Genomic DNA, 15,352 nt, shown 5'->3' on the forward strand with positions numbered 1-15,352 from the left:
AATGTGAGATGTGTCAACATGTCTTTCTCTTGGTTTATATTTAATAAACAATTTATTACTCATAATATTTTTCTACTGATATTTATGCCTGATTATTTTATAACTTATCATGATTGCAAAAACTAATAATTATATCTATCTTTTTAATATACTCAATGTTTTATAAGGGAGCAACTATTTGTTGAATCAATTGAACAAAATTTTGGCTCCATACTTGTGTTTTTGAATCCCTTATATTTTTTATGCATATGATTTGTGATTCTCTAGTTGTTCTCTTTAATCTATCTTTTGTTTCTTCTGTACTCTTGTCCAACTCACTCTCTGTGGAGTGTGGATGGGGACAAACCCACCCTACATTGATGTAGATGCACAACCTGGCCACATAATCATCATGTGCAACAAGGGCTTCCTCATTGTATTTACAATGCCAGCATGGCTTTTTGTTAAAAGATGACCCGATACTTGCTGTGAATTTGGCAGAATTTTCAGCAATTTATGGTTAACCTATTTCTTGCTTAGTAAAAATTTTTCATTGGTTGTAAATTTAGATATTTTATTAATATTTAATGTTGATTACTAAAATGTAAAAACTTAATTGTATGCATTTTGCTGTGTTCACAATGTTCTTTTCTAAAACAACTTTGAGCATATTTGACTTTAATGTTTGCATATATTGTCAGCTAATTGATCAATAGTATTTTTTCATAGTTCCATTCTTGTTGAAGTTTTAATTTTCATATACAGTCAATATAATTTCTAAAATGGAAGGAGAAACTAGATGGAGTAGATCACTGAATCATTTCATGGTACCTTGTTATTTTTAAGAAATCTTTGTTTTCAGGATTGCTAGCTGCAATCCTGTCTTCTAGGTCTGAAAGTCTATTCTCATTCTCTTTCAAGCTGTTTTGCCAGATTTCATCCAACTTTTTAATTTCCTAGATATCTCTTCAAGTCTGTTTCATGCATTGTAAGCCCGTTCTCTATTATTCATTTGAGGTTTCCATGATTTTTCTATGATTTTCTTTTTATCTATGTCTTCTTCAGATATGCTCAGCAATTATTTCATGATTGTGATTTCTTATTTTCCTGAAACATTATTTCTGATCTCATTACATTTACTATCTCATTAAATTGTTTCTTCAGTTCTCTTGTTATTCTTTCAGAGATTTCATGTATTTGTCTTCTATTTTTTTAACAATACTATCTCCTAGAGTTTTGCTGTGTAGACTAGAGGTCTGAGACTGCCTTTTTATCCTTTGTATTTACATTTTCCTGTGTTCATTCTAAAATGCTACTTTTGTGGACCCAGGTGCTTCCCACATTGACTGCTGTTCTGCATGTAGGGAAATGGGACAGGCACTGGGTTTCTTTGAACCTAAGCTCCACAGGGGGTATCAAGATATGGGGTAAGCTTTTCCAGATTCATACAGCTACACTGAGGCTTCCCCAGTGGCCAGGGGTGTGTGGTGGCATGGCTGCTACTTTTCTCAGCATCTCTATCTACACTGGTACTTCCATGATGGTGGCACACATCTCTGATTCTCCTGGGGTTTGCTGCACAAAGAAAGCAAGGGTATCCAATGGAAACCTGCAGGCACTAGGCATATCTGGCTGTTTTTCCCTACCCTTGCTGACTACATGCAGGAAGAAAGCCTTCCAATGGTGGTGATTGGTGTGCAGCCACGGACCTGGTTTTGTGTCCCTGCCTGCACAGACTGACCACAGGGAGCCAGCCTTTGGATGATGACAGCATTGCACAAGGGTATATCTGGCTGTGTGTTCTTTCTCATGCTGGCTATCCCCAGGAAGTAAGCCTTCTGATGGTTGCAGTGGATTTAGAGGGGTGTATCTGGCTGTGTCTTCATGCATGTTGGCAGCGCACAGGAAGATGGTTTGATGTTCTTCATCTGCTACATCTTGAACTGCATGCCACAGTTCAACATTTTCTTGAGGATAAAGAGGGGAAGTAAGAATAAGATACAGATCACTGTAGGTTAAATCATAGAATTCAATCACAAATTCAAGGTCTTTGATGTATTTATAAGGGTCAGCAGAGAAGCCCACTCACTAGAATATTTGGGAAATGTCAAAAAACAGAGAAAGGCTCATTAATGTGAAATAAGCCTTGAGAACCAGCCACATTGCAAAGAGGAAGCAGTAGGTGTGGGAAATGCCATCAAGAAGGAGGTTAGGAGGGGCCAGAAGTTGGTGACAGAAGGGAGGGATCAAAAAATGGCAGTGGAAAGGAGAGTGAAGAATACAGCCCAGGGGGAAGTGAGAAGATAGCAGAAGGTGGTAAGAGGAAGGAGATGAGGGAGAGGCAGAGAAATGACAAGATGTCTGCAGATGAGAGGGGCATCAAGATGGTGGCAGGTGAGTGGAGGAATAAGATGTCAGAGAGGGGAAGAAGTGACAAGATGGTGGAGGGTGGGTGGCAGAAGTACTGCTGTGGTATGCTGGAGGACAAAATGGTGACAGTGGAGTAGAGGAGAGATCAGAAGAAGGGATGTGGGGAAAAAAGATGGAGGAAAAGAGAGAATACAGCAGACAAGATGGAGGAGATGCAGACTGGGACAAAAGAGAATGGAAAGAGTCTTGTGGGTATGGGGGAGGAGCAAGAATGGCATGCAAATCATCTATAGGATCAATGAGATTTTTGGGTGTAGGGGATTTGGCAGTGTGGAGTGAGGCAAGAGTACCTGGGTTACCTCACATGTCTGAATAAGAGAGGGACATTCCTGGAGAGCAAAAAAGGCATGGATATAAGGAATCTCTTACTGCTTGCTATTATGGTAGCAGAACTTCACTAATTCACAAAGGGTGGCAAAATTGAAGGTATCTGCCTCTGACCAGTGGTCATTATCAATATTTTAAAGTGGCCAAGATGTCTGCAAATAAAATAACTTTCTGCACTTTAAGTCTCCCAGAGAAATATTATACCCAAGAACAAGATGGCCATAGTTGAGATAAGTTGCAACATTCCACTTCAGTACTGCTTCAGGCAAGGGAAAAAGATTGGAGTAATCAGTTGTTGTTCTGTTTATGCCAAGATGAAGAATGCCTGAAGATCACAAACAATACTACAAGCCAGTGTCAAAGAATCAGGGGCTAGTAGGTGAAACAGGCAGCAACTTTTCATCTCCAATAATTTGAAGCAATAGGGTCTTATGACAGAATTAAAACACAATAATGCAGCTTTATCTGGAAGACATCTTTGGGAAACAGTCATTTCCTAAGGGTTCTCAACACTATCCATAAAGATACCTACCATAAACCATTTATAAGCATGAATGCATGATCAAAATTAAAATAAAAAACCAGAAAAGGAGAAAACACAACAGCCATATGCAAGTCCCGATTTGCAGCTCTGCAAAGGCAACCCAGAGGGCAATGAGGTGGAATGATTAAAACCTACCTGGACTCTCTGAAGTAGTATAATGGAAGTGACAAAAAAGATAAATAAGGCACTAGAAAAAATGCAAATCAGAAATAATTTCAGAGAAGATGGGCATAATGAAGGCTATAATTAATGACTCCACCAAAAATACACATAAAAAACATAGAGGATCTCAGGAAAATGAAGAAAACCATGAATGCCCAATACAAGACAGAAATTCATTAAACAGATTCAAATAGATATCCAGGAGATTAAAACTTCCATTGACAGGATACACAGCAGAATGAGCCAACATGAGGACAGAAAATCAGATTCAGAAGAATTTTTATTTGTCAGAATGAAGTGTTATTTTATTCAAAAAAGTAAGGATCACGAAAAATTAACCCATCAGCTGCTGCAACTATGAAGAATAATGTAATCAATGAAAAAGCTCTCAATTAAAAAGCAAAGAGAAAAACATAAAATACCTACTCACCAAAGTAACAGCAGAAAATATCCCAAACATGAAAAAATGACATGCAGATATATAAGATATATACAACTCCAAGGAGACATAATCAGAAAAGATCTCCTCCAAGCCAGGCATAGTGATGCACACCTATAATCCCAGCACTCTTCAGGCTGAGACAGGAAAATCACTGTGATTTCAAAGCCAGGCTGGGCTACATAGTGAGTTTAAGGCCAGTTTATGCTACAAAGAAAGATCTTGTCTCAAAAGATGAAAACTAAGCAAATAAAATCTACCCAAAAGTCATATAATACTGAAGATTCCATAAATTTGACAGAAAAACAGAATATTAAAAACTGCTAGAGAAAAACAAACTACTTAAGCAGGAATGCCATTAGAATAATAAGACTTCTCCATACAAACACTTAAGTCAAGCAGCTTGAAGTGCAGTACTTCCGGTCCACAAAGAAAACAAACTTCAACAAAGATTGATATATCTTGCAAAACTATATTTAAAAATTGATGCAGAAATAAGATACTTCTATGAAAAAGAACAACTGAAGAAATTCATGACTACCAAAACAGCACTACAACACATTCTGAAAAATATTTTAGAAAGAGATAATGAAGATGCCAATTTCAAGAACACTAAAGATAAGATTTCACAAGAAAAGCAATCAATTAAAGAGAAGGAAAAGGGGAACCAATAACAGGAAAATAATATAACAAGAATAAGTCAAATCCTATTACTTAAAACCATCAATTTAAATGGCCTCAATTCACCATTGAAACGAAGCAGACTGGCAGAATGGATTTTTAAAAATCAACAATATGCTGTATACAGGAAACACAATCAACTCAAAAAGCAGTCAGTAGACTGGAAATCAAAGAATGGAAAACAGTACTTCATGAAACAGGAACCGAGAAAAAAGCATGAGTAGCTATTCTGTATTCAGATAAAGAGAAGTTCAAGCCAAGACTGATCAAAAGATACAAAGAAGGTCACTATATACTTGCTAAAGGAACACTGAAAGATGAAAAGATCCTAAAGGTGAATGAACCAAATACCAGTGCACACAACTATAGCAAAAAATACTAGACATGAAAAATCACATTGCAACAGGATACCTCAATATCCCACTGTCAAAAATAGATATGCTAGCTAAACAAAAATCAATAAAGAAGTATCAGAACTGACCCAAAACTGTGAAAAACTGCACTTAATAGATAGTATCCTCCCCACCACATCAGAATACATATTTTTCTTAGCTGTGTATGCTATGTTATCCAAAATAAATCACATACTAACCCATACAACATGCTGAAGTGAATGCAAAAGAATTGAACTTATTCCATGCATATTACCAGACAACAGGATCCAAAGTGAAATACCCATTCATGATAAGAATCATAAAGAAAATTGGAATAGATGCCCTTTATCTCAATCTGATAAAAGCCATCTATGACAAACCAACAACCAGCATCATACTAAATGGACAAAAAGTGAAAGCTTTCATTCTAGAATCAGGAGTGAGACAAGGATGTCCACTATCATCACTCCCATTCAATATAGTTCTGGAGACATTATCCAGAGCAATTGGACAAGCTCAAGTTTTTAAAGGAATAAGGACAAAAGGAAAGAAATCATTATTTGTGCATGACACAATACTCTATAGATGACACTAAAATGTCCATGAAAACACACCTAGATTTAATAAGTAAATTGAGTAGCATACCTGAATACAAAATTCATAGCATTCCTGTACACAAATAACAAACTCAGGTAAATTAGAGAAACAATCATTTCACAGTAGAAGTCCCAAAAGAGGAATACTTAAGCATTAACCCAATGAAGGAAATAAAAGAATTTGCATTAAAACTATAGAACTTGGAAAAAGAAGATCAAAGAACATATCAGAAAATGGAATCCCACCCCTTGTTCTGGGGTAGGAATAACCAATACAGTGAAAATATGCATACTCCCAAAATTATTATACAGATTCAATGCAATCCTGATGAAAATACCAACAGCATATCTCACAGAATTGGAGAAAACTTTCTAAAGTTGGTTTGGAATGAGAAGAGACCTAGAATAACAAAAGCAATCCTAGACAAAAAAAACCAAGGCAGGGGGCATCCCAATCCCTGACTTGAAATTATACTACAGAGCTATTGTGACAAAAACAGCATAGTACTTTGAAAAACAATGAGACAAAATAACAACAGATTATAGGGTGCAAAAACAACTCTTTAACATACTCAGCCACCTTATTTTTCACAAATGATTCAAACATCATCATTGGAAGTAAGCTTATTTAACAAATAAGGAAGGAAAAGCTGGTTTACCACATATCGAAGACTAAAATTAGATCTGTATCTCTCACCATTCACTAAACTAAACTTGAATGGATCAAAAATCTAATTAATGGAAGAGACACATCAAACCTCCTGTAAGACAGAATGGGTCAGACTCTTGAAGACATAGGTATAGATAAAGACTGCATGAAAAAGAAAACCCAACCACACAGGAAATATCACAAAATATGAACAACTGGGATGTCATCAAACTAAAAAGATTTTCACAGCAAAAGAAATCATCAAGAGTGAACAGATAACCTACACAGTGGGAAAATACTTTTGCAATTGCCTGAGTTCCTCAGACAAAAACTAATATCTAGAATTCACGGAGAACACAATAAAATCAAACCCTCCAAATTTAAAGATCTAAGTTAAAAATATACATCTGAAATGAAGACATATTTTTCTGATGAAGAAGTATAAATAGCAAATCAATACATGAAAAAACTGTTTAACATCAGTGGTCATTCAATATGAAAATTAAAACAACATTTTGATTCCATCTCACTCTTGAAATAAATCAATCAATCACAAATGCTAGGGGGACTGTGGGGGAAAAGCAGCCCTTATCTCCTGTTGGTGGGAGTGTAAACTGGTACAAGCACTGTGGAGATCAATGTGGAAATTCTTCAAAAAAGTAGATTTCCACACTTCTTGGTATCTTCAGAAAAGTTAAAAGCATCATACCACAGTGACATATGCACATTCATGTTTACACCATCAGTTTACAAATAGCTAAACCTTGAAAAGAACACAAATGCTCAACAACTGATAAATGGACAGAGAAGACTGTTTTAAAATATAAAACGGAGGACTGGGTATTTAGCTCAGTGGCATAGGCACCTGCCTTGCAAACCTGCAGTCGTGAGTTCACTCCCCAGGAACAAAAAAAGTATATAAAAAATATAAAATGGATTACTGTCCACCCATGAAGAAGGTAAGCTTGAGCCATTTCTAGATAAATGGATGTACACTGAGACCATTTTATTGTTGTACAAAAATGCTAAAAAACTAAAATAGTTAAAAAGATAGTTATTAGCAAAAATACATAGTTTAAAAGATAGTTATTAGCAGTATTGTCATTCTATGCTGTGCTCATTACCCTAGCACTAACCACATAGTTATAGATGAACTGACTGCATCATCATGCTGTTCTATATGCATCGTTCCCTGTTGTCCTCCAGAGTAACATGTTTGCTGTGTCAACTTTTGTTCCTTTTGTAAGAGACAAATGATGCTGTGTCAACCATTTTTCCCTTTGTGAGAGACAAATGTTCCTGGAATTGGCAGACCAGGAAATTGTCTAACCACCCACTATGAAATGCCTCTGACCTCGAGCAAAGGGAACAAAGGCCCACCTTGTTTCTGTTTCCCATTGCTATGTACTTAATAGTCAATGAGCTAATCGTAAATGAACTATAAAAATCTGTCAAAATTCTAACCCAGTTGCACAGCTTTGCAAACTCCATCTGCACTGTATCACTGGGTACCAGCTTAAATAAAGTGCTCTTTTAAAGATGCCTTGCCCCCCATTTTTGATTAATAAGTTCACATGGTGGCAAGAGATCTTGCTGAAGAACAAAAGATATTTACTGACCTAATATATAAAAATTAACTGAGACTCAGGAAAAATGAAGAACACATGTTCTTGCAGGATGCACTTCTTGCAGATGAGACTCATAAGCCTGCTTAGTCTTCCAGCAGCTCCAGGAGCCTCATCAGTGACAAAATACCATGGATCATTATCCTGATATCCCATCAGATAGCAGGTGGAGCCCCAATCTGACTTCCATAGCCTACTCTTACTTTCTCATCATCCAGATCTTTTAGTCTGCACAAGGTCTCTTCAGTCACCTCTGCCAGGTAAAAATTCTTTTCCTGTTTCTTAGTTCCCAATCCCCAGATAAAGACTGATGAGCACTGCCTACTCCCTCTCTCTAAATGTAGCTTACAGGTCAGTCTACATATCTTTTGGGCAGGCACTAAGCCTGACCCAATCATCCTGTGCCTCATAATTGCTGTTTCCCCTGCTTAGAAATGATGAGCCAATATTCAGGAATTGCCTCACTCCCCATCCCCAATTTTGTGACCTGACAGCATCAAACACACTGCAGCACATGCACACCATGTGCCTTAGACTGCACCTTTATCACATCAGCTGGTACTTAATTTCTTTGTAGCTCTTAGTATTAAGTGAATCTACTTTACTATTTTTCCCATGGGGGAACATAGGCTACATAAAAGGAGGAATCTTCTCCAGTCTCGCTCTTCTCAGCTTCTAGATCTCAGGATAGGGGATTCAGCATTCCAAGGGTATTTACTAAAATTCTGATAAACATGCAAGTAGCCATCTAGACATAGTGGGTGTAATTAGGGGTTTCTGATCTTCACAGGTGTGGGTACAGCTATGTCCTGACTTGAATGTCCAATCCAAGTGTCAGTCTTTAATAGCAATAACCTCGTATGCTTTGTATTTCCATCAGCTTTTTTATAGGTGAAGAAGATGTGACTCAAAAGAGTGACTTGATCAAGTTCACACAGCAGAGGGTTGAGCCCAGGAGATAAAAGGTCTCTGCTGCTCCCCACACCTTTGAGCATCATATTTCCTGATTCTTCCTCTCTCCACAATATGGAAGTCAAAAAAAAAGACTAAGTTATCCAACTTTAAAATGACAAAAAAAATGACAGAACAAAAGCAATCATCATTTCCTTTCCCTATGATCCTAACTATAAATCTCATCATTCCAAAAGCAGCACAGGTCAACCACAGTTAAACATCAGGGGAGATCAAATCCCACAGAAACAAATTCACTCAGCTGAGGCCATTGCCTGTCACCTTCTCAGACCTCTTCCAGAGATCCATGGGCATGAGCAAGATCTTCTACCCACATTTTGGGTAGAACTCCACAGCAGGGCTGTGGCACACATGCTCCAGAGAGGGGATCACTAAACACCTTCCAAAAGTGCTGCGCACACATTCCCCAATTTAAGGTCAGAGGCCTATGATCTGTCCTCCTGACTTCAGGATCCTAAATAGTGCACCAGTTCTGCCAAGGCCCCACCTTCACCAGCGCACCCTTCCCCCACTGGCCTATCGCTTGTACATCCCAGGCCCCTGCACTCCACCAGCCCAGATCCTTCTCTCAGCTCCTAGTGACCAAGTGGGGTCTGACCTTCCTTGACTCTGTTTTCTGCCTCCTTGGGCTCAGACATCGCTCAGCACTTGGCTCACCTTCCTCCCCCAGGGCAGCCCCAATTTGCTGTTTTCCCACCCCAGAAACTCAGGTTGAATTTGAAGAGTGGACCTCTTTATCCTCAACTTAGAGCTGCTGGATCACGTTGCCACAACCCTCACCATGGCTCTGCTCACTTGGAATGCTTGAGATGCATAGCCACCCAGAAGAGGAAGACATGCCTTTCTTTGCTCTGCGCTTCTACTCTTGTGCAGTGTTTTTTTGACCCTGACTTTTCAGGGAACAGAATCTGAGAGTTGGGCTGACCTTAATAAACTGTGGTTGGGATCTCTGATCACAACCGTGCTCTGGGGGCCTCGAGCAGTGCAAGGGTGTTTTTTTTGTTTGTTTTTTTTTTTTTTTTTTTTTTTGGTCTTTTTCATTTTTATCGGTACTGGGGATCGAACTCATGACCACCTGCTTGCGAGGCAGGTTCTTATGCCACTGAGCTAAACCCCCAGCCCCTTTAACTCTTTTTTTTTTTTTTTTTTTTTTTTTTTTTTGGTCTAAGGGTGTTTGATAGATCCTCTGCCTTATTTACTAAACATAAGAGTATTGATATAGGGGAATAAAACTACTGCCCTACTATATGTCTGATACAAGTTCATGGTCTCTAAAATCAAAGAATGAATTTAGGAACAATAGAGATTAAGAGCAGAATATATTTATGGGGGAAAGAAAGCTTCTGTCTGAGAGAGAGAAAGAAAGGGTCCTGAGTGAGTTTCCAGGAACTCTGTCTTTTTAGGCACTTTTCTAAGGTAAAATCATGAAGTTAGATGGATCAGAGATGGGGGGAAATGGGAATTCACATGGTGAGTCAGAACTACAGAACTACAACCAATAAGATTGTAGTCAGAACTACAACCAATAAGATTAATTGTTCAGGTAAAATTGATTAAATTAGCAAATGGGGGGAGTGAGTGATGAAGAAAGGGGGCATGCATAACACCAGTGACTCTTCCTGTAGAGGGGTAGGATATTGATTCCTGACTTTCTCTAGGTAATATAAAAGCATATGGGACAGGTCTCACCACTCCCTGCCAGGCTTGGTGGACTCTGGAGTACTGGGCCTGCCAGTGCAATCTGTTCCAGAGGCTGAGTGGCCTGAGGTGAGTATCCCCACATTATTCCCCAAACCCAGCTAGTTTGGGATCCTCAATGGGCCCCAGACAGGGAATTTTGCAGTTTGCTGATGTACTAGAAGGGCTCTGAGGCACTTGAACTGGCCTACACAGGTCTTGCCTCTCCCTGATGGGCTTGGTGGACTCTGAAGTTCTAAGCCTGCCAGCATCATTGGTTCCACAGGCTGGAGAGCCTGGGGTGAGTGTCCCCACACCATCTCCTGAGACAAACTATTTTGAGATCCTTGCTGGGCCCCAGCTAGGGGACATTGCGGCTTCCTGTGACACTGGACCAGCTCGGGGAGTCTGAGGCCAGCTTGCCCCACCCCAAGAGAACCTCTTTCAATCTAGAGAACTGGGCGGCCAGGGTCCCAGCAGCTGAGATCATAGAAGAGGATTTCCAACAGGCTCTGGGGAAGCCTTGAAACAACACTTGACACAGAAATATAGGAAAATGACAAAACAAAAGATTAAATTACAATCTCAAACCTACAGCCCATCCCAAGAACTCTTAGGAGATATGTACATACAAGAAAATATATGATGTACACCTGAAATATTGGATATAACAACAAGTGAAAAAAAGAAGAAACTCCAGGAAGCTTTAAAGGAATTCAAACTAGAAATAATTTCCCAGGTAAAAGAAGAAATGATGAAAGAGATATCGAACATATCTAAAGAAGATACAGTTAAAAAATTGGAGGAACTAAAAAAAGGTAGAATCCCTGGATGAACAATATAAGAAACAAACAGAACACATAAATCAGATGCAAAGAGATATAAGGAAATCAAAAATTCCATTGAAAGCTGTAAAAACCACCTCAATGAGAGTGAAGATAGAATTTCAGAACTTGAAGACAACATTGAAGCTAGAGAACAGGAAAGGAAAGATGTTTTAAAAATAACAAGAAATCAGGAAATAACAATTCAATAGCTGCAACATGATGCAAAGAAAAACAAGATTGATAGCAATAAATGAAAAAGAAGGGGACAACATAAAAGAGGTCAAGAAAATATTTAGAGAAGTAATAGTTGAAAATTTGCCAAACATGAGATTGGAAACTGATATCAGGATCAGTGAAGCATATAGAACTCCAAATAGCCATAACCAAAGGAAAACTACAACGAGACATATAATACTCACCATCATAGAAATCCAACAAAAGAATAGAATATTAAAAGCTGTCAGACAGAAAAGACAGATCATAAATGAAAACCTCTCAGAATCACAGCAGACTTCTCAGCACAAGCAATAAATTCACAAAGAGCACGGAGTGAAGAATTTCAGATCCTAAAGGAAAATGATTTCTAACCTAGACTGATAGACCCTGGAAAACTGTCCTTCAAAATGGACAACTATGAAGACAATAAGATTCACTATGACACCCATTCTGGTTGACTATTATCTTCGTTTGAAGCCCTCTAATGTCTCCAGTGTTTTGGTTTAATTGGTTTTGTTCTTTACTGTTTTGTTCAATTTTATTATAACTGATGATATAGGCAATTCTTTTTAAGATAGCAAGAGGTATTATGGTAACCATTGTTGATCACCTTGTATTTTGTTTTTACATTATGTATTATGTCCATCCTTTTGATTTGACTGACTCTGTCCTGTTATGTCACATTTGATTTTACTCTCTTCAAAAAAAAGTAACAAGAACAGTGGGAGTAATAAAACCCAAAATGTGTAATTGTCATTGTACAAAAGAGAGAAAAAGAAAGTGCTCTAAAGGACATAACTGCATGTATATTTAAGTGTATAAGATAGGTAACCATATTACTGAGTATTGGATCATTGAACAGAACTGTTTGCAGTCTCACCATTTGAATGTCCACTCTATATGCTTTAATTTTGTAACTTGAACAACTATTTCTAAGATGACAATATGTAATCTATTAACTAGTGATTTCCTACAGTTTACTTTTTCTGAAATTCTGTATAACTTGTGCCCTTTTCTGTTTTTTTTTCTCCTTAAATAAAATTTTTAAAAAATGGATGGTGAAATAAGATGCTTCCATGACAGAGAACAGCTAAAGAAATTCACGATCATCAAGCCAACCTTGCAAAGAATACTGAAAGACAGTTTAGATATACATAAGAAAAAACCACTAAGCAAAGCAGACAATTACACAGAACAAAAAGATAAAGATGCAACAGCAGAAAGATAACATGTCAACGATAAACCAACATATAACAGTTATAAGTATTAATGTAAATGGTCTCAATGCACCAATTAAAAGAAACAGACTGGCAGAACGGATGAAGAAACAATATCAAACCATATTATGTCTACAAGAAACTCATCTAACCCAAAAGGAAACCCATAGACTGAAAGTCAAAAGATGGAAAACAATACTTCATGCAACAGACACTCCCTCCCAAGAGTGGGGATAGCTATTCTGTTAGCAGACAATGTGAACTTCAAACCAATAATGACCAGAAGAGATAAAGAAGGTCATTACATCCTGGTTAGGGGAAAACTTCAGGAGGAGGAGATAACAAACTTAAATATATATGCATCAAATTACAGAGCACATAGTTATATAAAACAAGTATTAACAGAAAGGAAAAACCATATTATCAGTAACAAAATTATAACAAGAGACTTTAACACACAATTGACACCAATGGACAGACCAACCAGACAGAAAATCAGCAAAGAAATAACAGAATTGAATCACACCTTTCAACAAATGGACTATATATATATATACAGAATGTTCCATCCAACAGCATCAGAATATACATTCTTCTCAGCATTACATGGGACATTCTCTAAAACACGCCATACGTTAGCTCACAGAACATATTTAAACAAATGGAGAAGAGTTGAAATTATTCCTTGCATATTATTGGATCATAGTGCCATGAAATTAGAAATTAATGATAAAAGATACTGCAAAAATCCCACAAAAACATGGAAATGGAATATCATCTTGAGTAATCAGTTCACAGGGTAAATTAAGGAAGAAATTAAACAATACCTACAAGCAAATGAAAATACAAATACAACTTACCAAAATCTGTGGGATGCAAGGAAAGCTGTCCTCAGAAGAAAATTTATTGCACTGAGTTCCCATATCAGGAAAACAGAACAAATACAAATAAACAACCTGTTGCTACACCTCAAACATCTAGAAAAAGAAGAGCAAGTCAAGCCCAAAGCCAAAAGCAGAGAGAAAATTATAAAAATCAGAGCAGAAATTAATGCAAAACAGACTAAGAAAACAATCCAATGAATCAAAGTGTTGGTTCTTTGAAAGAATAAGTAAAATTGATAAGCCCCTAGCCAACCTTATTTTAAAAAGGGAAGAAAAAGCTCAAATTCATGCAATAAGGAATGAAAAAAGGCAAAATCATTACAGACTCTGAAGATCATCAACACCTATTTCGAAAGCATCTACTCTCATAGGTTTGATAACAGAGAAGAAACACACAGATTCCTAGAAGCACGAAGTACCAGAGCTAGGTCAAGAAGATATAAAACTGCTGAATAACCCAATCTCTATTAATGAAATAGAAAATGTAATTACGTCCTTACCTACAAAGAAGAGCCCAGGCCCAGATGGATTCACTGCAGAATTCTACAAGAAGTACAAAGAAGACTTAACTCCTCAAACTCTTCGATGAAATCAAAAGGGAAGCAATCCTTCTTAAGTCATTCTTGGAAGCAAATATTACTCCAGTATCAAAATCTGAGAAAGACCCGAATGAAAAAGACAACTATAGGTCAATCTACCTAATGAACACAGATGCAAAAATCCTCAATAAAATACTAGCAAATAGGATGCAGCAAATCATCAAGAAGATTATACAACTTAAACAAGTGGGATTCATCCTAGGCATGCAGGGATGGTTCAACATATGTAAATCAATAAATGTAACCCACCATATCAATAAAAAAATTAAGAATCACATGATCAATGCTATAGATGCAGAAAAAGCTTTTGATAAGGTATAACATTCATTCATGATAAGAACCTTACAGAAAATTGGAATAGATGGTCTTCAACTCAACATAATAAAGGCCATCTATGACAAACCAACAGCCAGTATCATACTAAATGCCCAAAAATTGAAGGCCTTTACTTTAAAAACAGGAACAAGACAAGGAAGTCTCTTATCATCGCTCCTATTTAATATAGCATTGGAAATACTAGCGAGAGCAATGGAGAGAGAGAGAGAGAGAGAAAGAGAGAGAGAGAGAGAGAGAGAGAGAGAGAGAGAGAGAGAGACTAAAGGAGGTAAAGATAGGAAAAGAAGTTAAATTATCATTATTTGCAGATGACATGATACTCTACATAGAAGACCCCAAAAACTCCACTGAAAGACTCTTAGATACAATAAATAAGTTCAGCAATGTAGCGGGATACAAAATCAATACTAAAAAATCAATAGCATTCCTATACACTGACAACAAAATCACAGAGAGAGAAATAAGAGAAACCACACCCTTCACATAAGCAACCAAAAAAATGAAATATTTAGGAATTACTCTAATGAAAGAAGTGAAAGACCTATACAGGGAAAATTATAATACACTGAAAAAAGACATTGAAGAGGATCTCAGAAAGTGGAAAGACATCCCTTGATCATGGATAGGAAGAATAAATATTGTGAAAATGGCCATTCTCCCAAAACTCTTATACAGATTCAATGCAATCCCAATAAAAATACCATCAACATACCTCATAGATATCAAGAAATCACTCCTAAAATTCATCTGGAGCGAGAAGAGACCTAGAATAGCAAAGACAGTTCTAAACAGCAAACGCAAGGCAGGAGACATCACAA

The sequence above is a fragment of the Cavia porcellus genome, unplaced genomic scaffold (genome assembly GCF_034190915.1).
Source record: "Cavia porcellus strain 051 isolate PalLab524CR breed Dunkin Hartley unplaced genomic scaffold, mCavPor4.1 scaffold_18, whole genome shotgun sequence".
In the NCBI taxonomy this organism is placed as follows: domain Eukaryota; kingdom Metazoa; phylum Chordata; class Mammalia; order Rodentia; family Caviidae; genus Cavia; species Cavia porcellus.